Source organism: Schistocerca serialis, chromosome 5 (assembly GCF_023864345.2).
Source record: "Schistocerca serialis cubense isolate TAMUIC-IGC-003099 chromosome 5, iqSchSeri2.2, whole genome shotgun sequence".
Lineage (NCBI taxonomy): Eukaryota > Metazoa > Arthropoda > Insecta > Orthoptera > Acrididae > Schistocerca > Schistocerca serialis.
In genome coordinates this window covers 211,959,587-211,974,068 of record NC_064642.1, presented here as the reverse complement: position 1 = coordinate 211,974,068, position 14,482 = coordinate 211,959,587, and positions in this window count along the sequence as shown.

Sequence of the window (14,482 nt, the reverse complement as noted above, 5' to 3'; positions counted from 1 at the left end):
CGGGAGGTGAGAAAACTTGGATTTCATGGTCGAGCGGCTGCTCATAAGCCATACATCACGCCGATAAACGCCAAACGACCCCTCGCCTGGTGTAAGGAGCGTAAACATTGGACGACTGAACAGTGGAAAAACGTTGTGTGGAGTGACGAATCACGGTAAAAAAATGTGTCGATCCGATGGCAAGGTGTGGAGATGGCGAACGCCCGGTGAACCTCAGCTGCCAGCGTGTATAGTACCAAAAGTAAAATTCGGAGGCGGTGGTGTTATGCTGTGGTCGTGTTTTTCATGGAGGAGGCTTGCACCCCTTGGAGGCTTGCACCCCTTGTTGTTTTGCGTGGCACTATCACAGCACAGGCCTACATTGATGTTTTAAGCACCTTCGTGCTTCCCACTGCTGAAGAACAGGTAGCGGATGGCAATTGCATCTTTCAACACGATCGAGGACCTGTTCATAGTGCGGCGGAGTGGTTACATGGCAATAACATCCTTGCAAAGGACTGGCCTCCACAGAGTCCTGAGCTGAATCCTATAGAACACCTTTGGGATGGTTTAGAACATTGACGTCGAGCCAGGCCTCACCGACTGACATCGGTACCTCTCCTCAGTGCAGCACTCCGTGAAGAAGAGGCTGCCATTCCCCAAGAAACCTTCCAGCAACTGACTGAACATATGCCTGTGAGAGTGGAACCTGTCATCAAGGCTAAGGATGAGCCAACACCATACTGAATTCCAGCATTACCGATGGAGGGAACCACGAACTTGTAAGTCATTTTCAGCCAGGTGTCCGGTTACTTTTGATCTCTTAATGTAGGTCAATACCCACATTTCACTATATGCCCAGAACTTCTCTTGCTCATCCACCACCGTCATCTCTTCGACACTTGGAGAACGTACATAGTAACTGCCGAAAGCATATACATATCAAGAGCCATTCCGATAGCCGACTGGATAGAATGTATATCGCCGATGCTCTAACGCCCTACCTGTTATGCGCGGAACGTTCGCCACCTGCCTTTTCGGATCGTGACATCTAGATGTGTATTATCAACCTTCGTAGAAGATCTACTTGGCACTGAGTGGAACCCTGGAAACTCTGTGCCCCGCTATTTCGAACTCCGAATGTGGACAACAGGTCACGGACACGTGGCACAGTTGTGTTAAATGCGTCATGGGAGCCGGGATCACACTGCAGTAGTGGATACTGTGCGCCAAACCGATCATCCGCCACATCTTGACGCAGTATAGTAGATTCAAAGCCAGATGGAACCACCACACGACAAATTTTTACTACAGCGCCCTACAGGATCCTATGAATCATCTCCCGTACTCAGTCAGTCAAAACATGCCCAAAGCATCAAGGCAAAAAATTTTAACCTTGGCCAGGTGCAGTTTGGAAGGAGCCGTTAAACGAGCGCGAAGACAGAATTAGCGGCGAGGAATATTCTATGCATAACATCGTTAAAAATTGTCGACGACGTCGAATGGCCTTAATGTCAGCTTTAGACGTACCAGATGGACGATAGCTGACCAGTACCTTCATAACATACAGACAGCTCTATTAAGAAGTACCTCTCAGTGGGAAGGCTACAGCCAAAGATCTCCAGGAGAGCCAATACATTCCCGACAGCTGGGCGTTTTAATCTCCATCGACTTCAACCAAGCTCTCTACCGCATCAGTCACGCATTCATCAGTGTGTTGATGGACCAGATGTCGATTCTCCGGACGTCCATGCAGGAGGTCATAACCTCCTCCGAAGGGCGCGTCCAGCTTTCTCGTCTACGGAATACTAACAGAACCTACATCATACACTTCGTATGGTAGAGCTTGTAACGCCGGAAATGCATATCCTCGTATTTGCATCTATTGTACTATAATTTTTTTTCCTTATTTTGTTACCCGAATATATGACGTTTCTGTGTCTTTGTATATTGTAATTGTTTTACTATTTGTATATATATGCATTTATGTCGATGTATAATTGGTTTGTTGTGTAAAGATTATTTGTATTTTTACGCTGGGTCTGGCCTAGGGAAACTATGCTATCGAACCATTACATCGATAGGTCGTGTGGAGAACCAAAGTGTTTAGGATCTTTGGTAGTGTTAACTCTGCCGCGTAGAGCGCGGGCAGAGCAGAGAGAGTCTGGCTGGGGTGGTGCAGTGGAGTAGGTGTGTTGTGTGAAGCTCCCGCGAGTTGCCGCGCTTTCGGGGTTTGGCAGCATGTAATTGCGCTCGACTTGCGATGATAGTTTCTGACATGGTGTCGCGGACGGGAAGCATTAGCTGGCGCACATCAAGAGCCCGTTTCGTCTGGTGACCGTGTCGAGAAGAAGGCGCGCCAACATCCAGCTTCTGCAACAGCGACGGCCGACAATGAGTGACTGTCGCCACCTCCTCGATCGACGGCTTCAAACCTTCAATCAGTCAACAAGGAAGACTGGAAGCACGTAAAGTTTTAGAGCTGTATGGCATACCTCAGCTTTTCAAACTTTTAAAATTGTTGCATCACAAAATTACAGCAACTTAGCATGAACCTTTGTTGCTCATTGTCCCAATTGCATTGCCAAGCAGGGTCCCTTCCTTTTCCGAAATGAGCCCGAGTGTCGTTGAAATTCAAACGCCAGCACCATTCGATTTCACTGCTTTAATTTCAAAGTTCAGTTAAGGTATTCATAGCTGGCTACAATATTTAAATTGCACAAGCACAAATTAAGAGTGCGAGTTTTGTTACCGTATTTTAGTTACCTGTGACTGCAGCTCAGCTTGGTGCGTACTAAATTTTACTATTCTTAATTGTTCAGAATCATTTAATTCAAGTTCAAAGTTAAATCTCTTATTTCTAAATTGCGGAGATTCAAGTAGCTTTTGAAATGATTGTTGAGGTAGTCCAAGACTAACCGTATTTTACTGAATTTCGATGTGCTTCAGAAAGAAAGCTCACTATTAACTTCAGTCACTAAATTAACTTTCGATTTTCCGGTTTTATTAATTCTTTTGGTAAATTAAGTCAGAGTGTAGCGAAATTTATTTCTTCTGACAAACTTTCAGTTTTCACACTACACGTGTCAACCTTCAGTTGCCACGCTTCTAGTGCTAATTATATGTGTAATAACCTTTCTTTTTTCTGTTACTATAGTAATTGTCCTTAGGACTGGCGACCGTAATTTCCCCCAAAACTCAAATATCTAATTACCGCTAGTTAATTGTTAACGTAACGGCCGCACATTTACTTTCTTTATTAACTTTACCCCTTTTCAAAATTAATTTCCACCAGTTTCATTTGCATTTTTCCTTTCATTTAGATGTAACCCTTTCCTCCCTCTTTACCGACAAATTGACTTCGGTGACGATTGCTTTTCCCAAATTTCCATTAGGTACACGCGGTTTAATTTTTCACTGTCATTAAGGTCGATAAGTGAGGGGGAGGTTACAAGCTGCCCACTGTCGACCATGCTTTACGCCATTGCGATAGAACTAACATGTTTGTTTGCGGATGGTTTTGCATCTGCAGCCTTATTTGTTTTCATTTCTCATGTTCAGTGCTATTGTAGCCATTCGCTAATCATGTAAGAAAAAGGATCAGGAACAAAGATCACATACTATGTATAACTTCTCCTCATCTTTATTTTTTTTCTTAAGTATGAGATAACACAAGACTGTCACAGCTGAAGAAAGAACTTGTGCAGCCAGAGTCTTCTTTCTTTTTACCCTAGTTAATATATCATTTTGTGGAGAGGAGGTTGTTTAATATTATTTATTTAAAATAACAAAATTTATTTGTTGTTGCGGTGCCTCACAAATATTCAAACAATGTTTAAGGCAATGTTTTGAAAATTTGCTATTTTCTCAATTTGGAGTTTGAACTGTTGTAACCAATTTCTCCCAATCCTTTTCATAACCGTGGTCTAACATCCAACCAAATCACCCCTATCGCAAATGCTATGTCTCCTCTTCCGATAACTAACAAGAGTGCAGCCGGGTAGAATCGTCGACGACCGCCGATATTTAGAATGGAGTACACGCCGTCATATACAAGGCAACAACTCAGTAAGTAACCGCTATTCAAGGGGATTTAAAAACTGGTTTGCAGGGGAATTCCCAAAAAATAACACACACACACACACACACACACACATATGCACACACACACACACACACACACACATTATAAATAGTAGTGCCATCACACAACAAAGATAACCAAAGCAAGAAGTTATTTACAATAATAACCAAAGTATGAGGTAACATCGCAGTACCCACATCCTGCGACACCTCACTTTAGTGAATACTAACCCTTATGCAGAGATGGCAGTAGACCTTTTGTGTTGGCCATCATGCCGGTGTGGGCGTGGAGGGGCTCCACCTCTTGTACAAAAAAAAAAAAAAAAAAAAAAAAAAAAAACATTATCTCTGTCCCTCTGTCTTTTGACAAGGGAGGGAGCAGGGCTCCGCGCAGAATTTGTAAGGTTACTTGCTAATTTAATTTCAAAGGTTTCCTTAATAACACTGTTCCAGTAACCAGAAGTGAATGCCAAAGTCTCCGTTTTGTTATATTCCGTTGGATGGCCGGTGCCAAGACAATGTGCTGCAATAATGGATTTGCTCAGCTGTTGTGAGGATGTCTGACGCTTATGCGCAGTACATCGGTCCTCCACAGTAGTTACACTCTGATGACTATAAATGCCACACCTATAAGGAGTACGGTATACGTCCGCCTTTTGCAAACCATGATCATCCTTATGGAACCGGAACGGCGCTAAGGTATTTAACATAGCTGTATTATTGAACAATGGCGCTTTAAGGTGAACGAAAGTAATTGAGATTAAAGGTAATGTTAGGACAATGGAAACTTTCATCAATTTATAATTCATTTGACTGAATAGTTATGGCATAGGATTGACTCAGTCTTCATAAGCACATTCGCGTGCTGACGGAGACGAAGGTTAAGTGCCATAGTGAAGTTCTAAATTGTTACCACGGCCCATCTTACGCAATGTGGCTTTAATTAGACACAGTCGAGTAACCTATAATTTGATTAAAAATGTCTGAGTGTTATGTTAGTACAGTTAATCTTAATAATTTTTCATTTTCCTCATGGCCGGTCTGCACAATGCTGTAGTTAGATTTAACACATCCCTGAAGATGGAGAATTAATCTCCAGGATTCAGTTGTCCTTAATAAAGGACCGTGTGGCAGAGACCAATATTATTTACAGCTGCTTTTAAAAGATAACAAAAGTGTTTTAGCAACATCTGTTGCAACCAGCGTATTTGTTTTAAACGTACATAAGTATTACATAGATTACGTACGGTATCTAGAAACTCTCTTTTTAATTTTCGAATACTGTTGGTTGAAGAGCAGCAAATTTATTGCTGCCATCTTAACCTTACCGTTTAGCCGAGGGAATGAAATTAAAACATTAAATGTTTTGGTATACCAAGTACTTAAACTATCTGTATTGTAATTCTATACAGACATCCAACACTGTCTTGCTTGTGATTATTGACGGAAAGTCTACCCGCAGCTTGGAGCTAAATGCTGGGTTATGTAGCAGCGTCTTGACAGTCTTCTGATTTCACGTACCTCAGAGGACGACTCTTAAATGACTCCCTTCGGGGAAGACCCCGACCATCCGTCAAGTCAGACTTACGCCAGGGGGCCTGGGAGGAATATTGTAAACCATTATCTATATTGCACTGGGATTAGATGATACTGTCGTGCACCAAAGTCTTGCTCTAATTTAATCCGCAAATGAGACGCCTCATAATTTCTTTAAATAAATCTGAACCTCGATAACAGAACACATCTGAAGTTGCTATCCATATGTGTATAGTTGAAAATGCCAAATCTTTTCTTAAAGGCCTGCACGGAGTCAGAGAACTTACAATGTAGACAGTACTTAACTGCCCTTTCCCGGGGTAAGAATACTGTTTTCGAATGCATGATTGTCTGAACGTACTGTAACAAAGAACTTTCTAGGGAGAAACCTAAGAATTACAAAGGCGTATTTGTTTCATTTTCAGTATCAGTACTGATTATTCATCGAAATTAATTCCTTGACCATTCATCGAAATTAATTCCTTGAATGGTAATACCTTGACATCACATGTGTTAGGTATACATCACTACCCATTGGTGACATATGAAAATTCATGCCGGATCGGGACTCGAACGCTGATTTCCCACTCCACGCGAGCGGTCGCCTTGAGCACTTCGGCTACTCGCACTCGTTCCCTGGACCGTCCCAAACTTCCGTATGTCACACAGTCTACACTCTTTTGTTGTAATCCACTACACTCATCACAACGTTACTTGATTTCCCGTAACAATGAGAATGAGACAACTAGGAGTCGATACCAGTGTTGTCATTGTCGTGTGAAATATTTACATGTATGTCTGAAAGAACAGACGCCGTTAACGACTCACTGTTGAAGTCATATAAAACCAGGCCGACGTGTAGCCGTATGACATTTCGTATCACGCTAGACTAATGTCTCTACGCGCTTCCACCGTACTCTCGTGACTAGACTGTTTACTGGATTTCATCTGCACCCCGTTTTGGATTGTCGTTCCAAATATTATTGGAGCACTAGCTTGACCCCGGACTATCTGCATTACTCCTTTAGTGTGTTCTATAATTTACGACAACCCGGCATAGACTGGAACGGTGAACTATCACTTGGCTACAGTGTATCCATTTTGTATGCTAAAAATATTCCCAGTTTGTTGCAACGATTCTGATTTGATGAGAATTGTGACTTCTGAAATTTTAGGAGGCTATTAGACCTCTTTCCGCGGATTCTGCATACGAAATTCTATGGGAATGGTGTCGTACCTTGCTGGAATGTGCGCCGCAACGGAGCAACATCTATCCAGCACAAAGAGCTGCTCTTCGCAACCTCCATGAACTTATTGGTACGGTCATACTCCCTGCTGATAAGGTTAATGCTACAGTCTTTTTGATAAGAGAAGCCTACAGCGAGAAAATATGTGCTCAACTAAGTGATTCTATGTACCACAAAATCGATAAGGACCCAACGAGCCGTATATCGAGAAAAACTGCTACTCTTTTAAACGACATTTCTTTACCGAAACAAGTTATCAAGAGGCTGAAACCACACAATGATGTTTCACCTAGACTGTGTAGGCTGCCCAAGATTCACAAGGATGGTGTTCCACTACTATTGATGGTGACTAATATTGGCGCTTCTACTTATTCGACTGCAAAACATCTGTCCTACTTACTCAAGCCGTATGTGGGTAAGTACTGCCACCATATACCTAATTCCTAGGATTTTATCAATCGTTTGAAGACTGTTAAGCTAAGCAGCTCGGATTTAATATCTAGCTGCCATGTGATCTCAATCTTTGCCAAAGATGCTTTATTTGACTCACTACATCTTATTGGTTCAGTGATGATTTGAAGGCTTTGTTTGAACATACTCTCTCCTCAACTTATTTTTTATTTAATAACGAATTTTTTGAACAAACTGACGGCGCGCAGTGGGGAGTCCCTTGTCCCCTATGGTGGCCAATCGTTTTATGGAACACTTTGAGGAGAAAGCTCTTGAGTATGCCGTCTTAAAGTCTACGGTTTTTTGGCGTTACGCAGATGATGCTTACGCGTTGTATGGCCTCATGGCAGACAAGAACTGGAAAAATTCCTTTTTCATTTAAACTCTTTACATGAGAACATCAAGTTTTCTATGGAGATTGAGAAAGATGAAACTTTACCCTTTTTAGACGCATTATTACGCCGTGAGAATAATGAGTCTTTGGGACATTCGGTGTACAGAAAACCCACACATACAGATCTATATCTTCAGGCGTCCAGTTGCCATCACCCCGCGCAAACCGACGGCGTTCTCAGTACTTCAATTCATCGGGTGCATGCAATATCGGATACTGATTGCCGTGAACGGAGAATTAGTGCATCTGGAGAATGGCTATATTTCGCGTCAAATACGGAAAGCCATGCAAAATTATAATAACAGGAAGCCACGGTCTGAGAAGAATGATGACTATAAATCAACTGTGTTCCTTCAATATGCCGTGAACGTATCTTCTAAAATAGGCAGATTGCTTAGGAAGAATAATATCTTCCGTCCACCAGCAAAGATCAGGGCCTTAGTCGGATCCGTTGAAGACGATTTACAATTGAGGAAGGTGGGAGTTTATAAAATTCCCTGCGAGTTGGGCGCGGCATATACAGGTCAGACGATACAAACGGTCCAGGAACGCTGAGTAGAACACGAAAGACACACCCTTCTGCGGCAACACGTAAAATCAGCAGTAGCAGAACATTGCATTTCCATGGAACATTAAATGGAAAACAATAACGCCAAAATTTTAGCACTGGTTTCCAGCTTTGGGACTCTGCAATTAAAAATCCGTGGAAATACGTCTTGCTGACAATTTAATGAATCGTGATGACGGCTTTCAGCTGGATGCGGTCACGGCGGAATCGACATGCTCAGTCGATACTCAGTGACTACACGGTTCTTACTTCACCACTGAGGGCACCACACACTACTTGGCTGCCTAGCGCATGTCACTTCCTAACGCACGCGCCGTAAACCGTGAGTACGATTCGCATACTCGGAATTCGCTATAAATGCCATGACTGTATCAGGTCTCTTCAGTACTTTGTCTACTCACCTGAGGATGGCCGGACGCCTCTGGTCCGAAGTATCATGGAAAAATGTTGATGGGATCCGACTGCAAACCCGAAAATTACTGGAAATTGATGGGACTTGCTTGTTAATCTGGTAAAATCTGGAATGTACAAGAAGTCCATAGAAATACAAAAAATCATAAAAAATCTAACAGAAAAGGAGAAGAAAGACTTACAGTAGATAAGTGTGAGCCTTAGTATCAAATAAAACAAAGAGGTCTAGCTCGTCCGTTGAAGGAGTTCCAGTCGACTTTGCAGCAATTCGTCACAATATTCGACAACGTTTAGTTTAGTCTTCTGAAGAGTAAGACAATGCGCTACAAGATAGTCGCTCGTGAACTCCTGTGTGCTGATGATGATGCAATTGTTGCGAACTCCGCAGAAGAGCTGCAAAAGCTAGTATCAAGATTTAGTAACGCATGCCTCCTATTCTCGATGAGTGTAAACAGCAGTAAGACCGTAATTATGGTTCAGGGTACTAACACAAAGCCGAATATCACACTAGATGGCACTACTCTGCAAGTCGTAGATAACTTCTGCTATCTTGGATCTACTATAGAATCAAACATGTCTGTTGACAAGGAAATTGATGCTCGCATTGGAAGAGCTGCGACAACTTTTGACATACTCTCTACACGTGTTTGGAAAAACAACAAACTCTCTTTGACCACCAAAATTCTTGTATATCAAACTTGCGTCCTCAGCATCCTTTTGTATGCATCGTAATCATGGACTTCCTATACCAAACACGAAAGTCGCCTTAATGCTTTCCACATGCGGTGCCTGAGATCCATCCTCGGAGTAACGTGGAAGGACCGAGTGACCAACGAAGCAGTGCTATCTAAAACTAACTGCAACAGTATTTCAGCTATCTTGAAGTGGAGACGACTCCGCTGGCTGGGACACGTCCACCGTATGAATCCTGACAGATTACCACGTGAAGTGATGCTTGGAGAGATCTCTATAGCCAAAAGACCTGTAGGACGTCCTGTATTGAGGTTCAAGGACTCCTGTAAACGAGATATGGAGAGCTTTGGAATCGACACAAACAGATGGGAGGCACGGGCTAGCATGAGACCAGAGTGGCGTGATGATATATCATCTGGAATGTCGAAGCATGATGAAGGCCTGTTAGACAGATTAAGGCAGAAAAAGCTTCGCAACGCTACCACTGCTCCTGCCTCAGCAGCCAGATACACTTGTGACAATTGCTGCAAGAGATGCCGTGCTGCCATTGGCTTGACAAGTCATATGAAAAAATGCAACCCATAAACACACAGATACTGCAACAATCATCTACCAAGATGTCGTGGCCAATGTATAGTTAACGACACATGAAAATCACTACGCACGGAGAAGTAAACATTCGTCGTGTTGCAGCTATATGCACCAATGAAAAAATTCAAGTCTTCGCTCTTTGGAGAACTAATTGTCAAAGAATCTAATCAATTTCTTCACAGCCTCTGATGATGCCTCCCAAAGTAAGAGACAAAACGTTATGCAGAAAAATACGCGGCCCCTGAAATCTACATTGTGCACCACTGCGCCTCGCTAGGCATAGCACTGCACAAGGTGGTATGCTGTACCCTCCTCAGACCCGTGTACTGACTAGCCCGACCACCTTTAGGAGAACCTAACAGGACTTTGATCTATGGTGCAACTTAAAAACATTAACAGCAGCACATAGAGGTGATGAGTCCCATTTTGCAAAACAACAACCGAAGACTACAAGTGTCACATCGATCAGGCTAAAACTATGAAATAAGGGAATGTAGAAGATTCAGAAGCCGTTTACATATCTGATCTAGTCTCAAAATATCCAGCTTGCAGTCTCATATGAAAAATTCTTGAGCTGTAACGACGTATCAAATGGTAGTGACGGCAGCCACATAATCTGGCAGAAGTTTTAGAGTTATGGTGATGAAATTGCTGAGAATCCGTGTCTCCTACGTCCAGAAGCTTGTGGAGTTCATAACAGTTCATAAGATACTGGATCACATTTGCTGCCAACGAGCGATTTGATGTCACAATTCATTTACTTTAGGATCACAATTTTTATTGTTCGTAGAGTTCACTGAGTATTTAGTCATACGAGGCACATAAACACACAAAGAAAATTCAGGCAGTACGACATCCATAGAGTTTTTGTATAAAAGCCAAAGATATTTCTGGGCTTTCAGTATGTGCCATTGATTTCAAAAGTCATCACTTCATCTTGCTGGGGTTGATGTCCTTCTTGCCGTGTAAGCGCTTTAAATTTGGGTTATTAACCCAGCTTCTAGCAAAACACAATGTATTCCTTTATCCTGTCCATATAAACTTGTTTCGGCACCTGTTTATAATCTTCTGAGGTTCAATATTTATTTCTGTAAAAATATTACACAAATATTATGGCTTCTTCCTGTATTGGACCTAAGACAACCACAAACTCTGTTTGAAGCTACTTTACCTCTATAACATTATTTGCATAATACTATACAAAGTTCATTACTTTTTTCCTATTTTAGGACTAAAGTAGAAAAGGAACCATGATCTTTGTACAATATTTATACAGAAATAAATCGACACCGACAGAAAATGTCGTATAGGTGCAGAAAGAAATATGGGTAAATGTAAAAAGGAAACACATTGTATTTTGCAGAAGGTAGAGTTTAAAAATCTATATCCAATACGCGAACACGGAAAAGGCAACAGGAGGTTCCAGCCCCAGAAAAATGGAATGGTGACACTTAAATCATTCTAGACATAGCAGCTAAGGAAGAACAAAGACTAATTGTCGAAAACTAACTTTAAAATAACACAAACTGCTGTTATGTATATTTGGTGACCAGTTTCTATTATCCAGTGTGTGCCCTAAACAACAGGGAAACCTGACTGGAGCTAAAATATTCACCACTAACTCAACTAGCGCACTCGGCAGTGCTTTCCAACTCATAAATATGCAAGGGTAATTGGACATATGCCTTAATCTCCTTATCCCTGTTCAATGAACGTTTCCTTCTGCCCTTTCCTTTTCCATTCCCTCCTCCTTCACTCTCTGTCTGTACATAATCTCTTCCTCTGTTGCCACCCTCCCCCTCTCTTTGTTCATCTCCTCCTCCTCCCTTTTTTCGTCTCCTCCTTTCACTGTTCTCTATCCATCATCTCCTTCTCCTCTCTGTCCATTTCCTCTCAGCCCCCCCCCCCCCTACGCCACCAACCCCTCTCTGTCCATCTCTTCTTTTCGTTGAAATTCCTGGTGAAAACCTTCAGTTGTCTTATATTTTGCACAGTGCTAGTAGTTTCGGTCATAGAACATTTTCAAGTGTAGCAGGCATAAATGGCAGGTATGTTATACTATGATTGTACAGGTCAATTGACAACAGAAAGTTTATTCACATCGAAAGCCAATAACAAACTAACAGACAAAAATGTGTCAAGCAGTACTTGAACAACAGTCGAAAATAATACCATGGCCGTGCCATGGCATTATCTTTGTCTGTCTTCCATGTATTCCATGACCTATTTGCGTCAGTTGTTATTGACTTTCGATGTGAATAAATATGCTGGTGGCAGTTGCTCTGTAAAACATTTTATATTGCTGTCAAATTTTATTGACTATGGTCAGCCTGCACAAGTAACACGTAATCGTTTACAACATGTATAAAATTCATGCCATATATGCCTGCTAAGCTTGAAGAGATCTATGACCGAAAGTAGTAGCTCTGAGCAAAATAAAAGACAGCTGAAGGCTTCCAGCATGAATTTCAACTATTAATTAGCAGCTGATTTTCACAACCTGTACGCATACATAAAATCTCGTCTTTCCCACTCAGCCTTGTTTATTGGTGCGAAATGAATTCGCTTAAAACAATTGGTCAGATCTGTTGGGGTTATTGATGTACAGGATTTGGGAGAGACTTTTCCAGCTGCTGGATCTGTGAAGACAGTAGCTTAAGTGATAACATTTCGCATAGTTTTAATCTGCAAACGAGTAAAATTGCAATGTTTCGGACATTCATAGTGTAATAATAAGCCAGGAGCCAGAAAGACTTCGCTAATTTCTATCAAAACCAAACAGCAGAAAGAATTTATGTAATGCCTGACTGCGAACAAGAAAACGAAACCCCACATTTTCACATCACAGCACAGAACGGCATTCTGTTTCTCGCAGCCGGCTGTGACAGATAATCTGTAGATTGTTGTTCAACAAAATATATTACCTTGTCTGTCCAAATGTTTAATAGAATATCATGAAGTATTTGTAGTATATGCGTCAAGAACGTTTCAAGATTTTTGCTACTTAGGTTTCTTGCTTAATTTTTTTTAAATTTTTTTAAATGACGGTTAGAGCCTCGGGTGCTGTACATCGATCAGGAATTTTTCGAGATTTTATCAACAATTTTCCCGTGGTCCATATCCATCCCAATGTTTATTAGAGCGCTGTGCAAAAATCTGCAGTAATTCGGTCAAGAACTTTTCTAGATTTTTCGTAGCAGGTTTAAGCAACGTCTTGTCATTGTATAGCAATATTAGAAGCGAATAAGTTCCAGAACACATGAGCTTGCACGCGAGCCGTTGCGACATAATTGGGACCTTGTATTACGAATCGCCAATGACATCAGTGTGAAATATAGTCCTAGTTAACATAAATGTATTTCGAATGTAAACTTTTCGATTAAGTCGCGAACTTATTGGACTAAAATCTTACGGCAGCTGGGTGGGGAATGTGGTACAAGCCTGATGGCGGACCGGCATCTGACGTCAATTCTGAGGATTTCTCTGATATATTCTCAGAAATGAAGTGTACAGCACACCCATTGATACGGTTGTAGAACGAGCAGAGAGTTATACAGTCTTGTCAAGATTTTCAAGATGATCCGAGGGTGTTTCAAAGAATTCGTATTGCATTCCCATCCCAGGACAGTATGTGGCGCCTCCTTTAAAAGGCACGAAAGTACATTAGACTATAACTTGGAACATTTTGCTATAGTACAGCTTGTTTCAAAAAAATATATACGGGTTTTAAGACTTTGTAGCACATATTACATTCACCTTACAATTATAAATAATACACCAAATGAAAGAGAAACACAAACAGTTTTTCTTACAATTATTCAGTGTGAACACCAATCAAGTCGCTAGGTGAGTTGTTTCAAACCTTGATCAATATGTCAGAAGTAACTGTTGCAGTAACACTGTTTCTAAAGTCGGATAGATCAGCTGGTATCAGCCGGTCGCTGTGGCCGAGCTGTTCTAGGTGCTTCAGTCCGGAACCGTGCTGCTGCTACGGTCGCAGGTTCGAATCCTGCCTCGGGCATGGATGCGTGTGAAGTCCTTAGGTTGGTTAGGTTTAAGTGGTTCTACGTCTAGGGGATTGATGACCTCAGATTTTAAGTCCCATAGAGCTTAGAGCCATTTGAACCGTTTTTTTTTTTTTTTAGCTGGTATGGGAGACGCATACACATGATCGCGTCAGATCGTGTGTGAACGTGAAGATAATACATAATATGTGCTATGTCAACCGGCGCCTTGCGCCCAATCCACCGGTCGGATACAACTTCGTTTAACCAGTCGCGTATCGGGTTATGCCAGTGAGGCGGCGCACCATCTTGCTCCCAAATAAAGATGTGCTGTTCAGCTTCTTCCCAATGAGGCAGGGGCCATAGCTGAAGCACATCAAGATAAGAAACATCAGTTACAGTTTATTCGCCGCGGGGATATTTCTTGGGGCTAAGCGTGAAAGACTCACACTTGTTCAACACATTTTTCAGTCACTCTTTGTCTTTCCATACTCTTCCCTTTGAGCACAGATATAAAAACAAAACT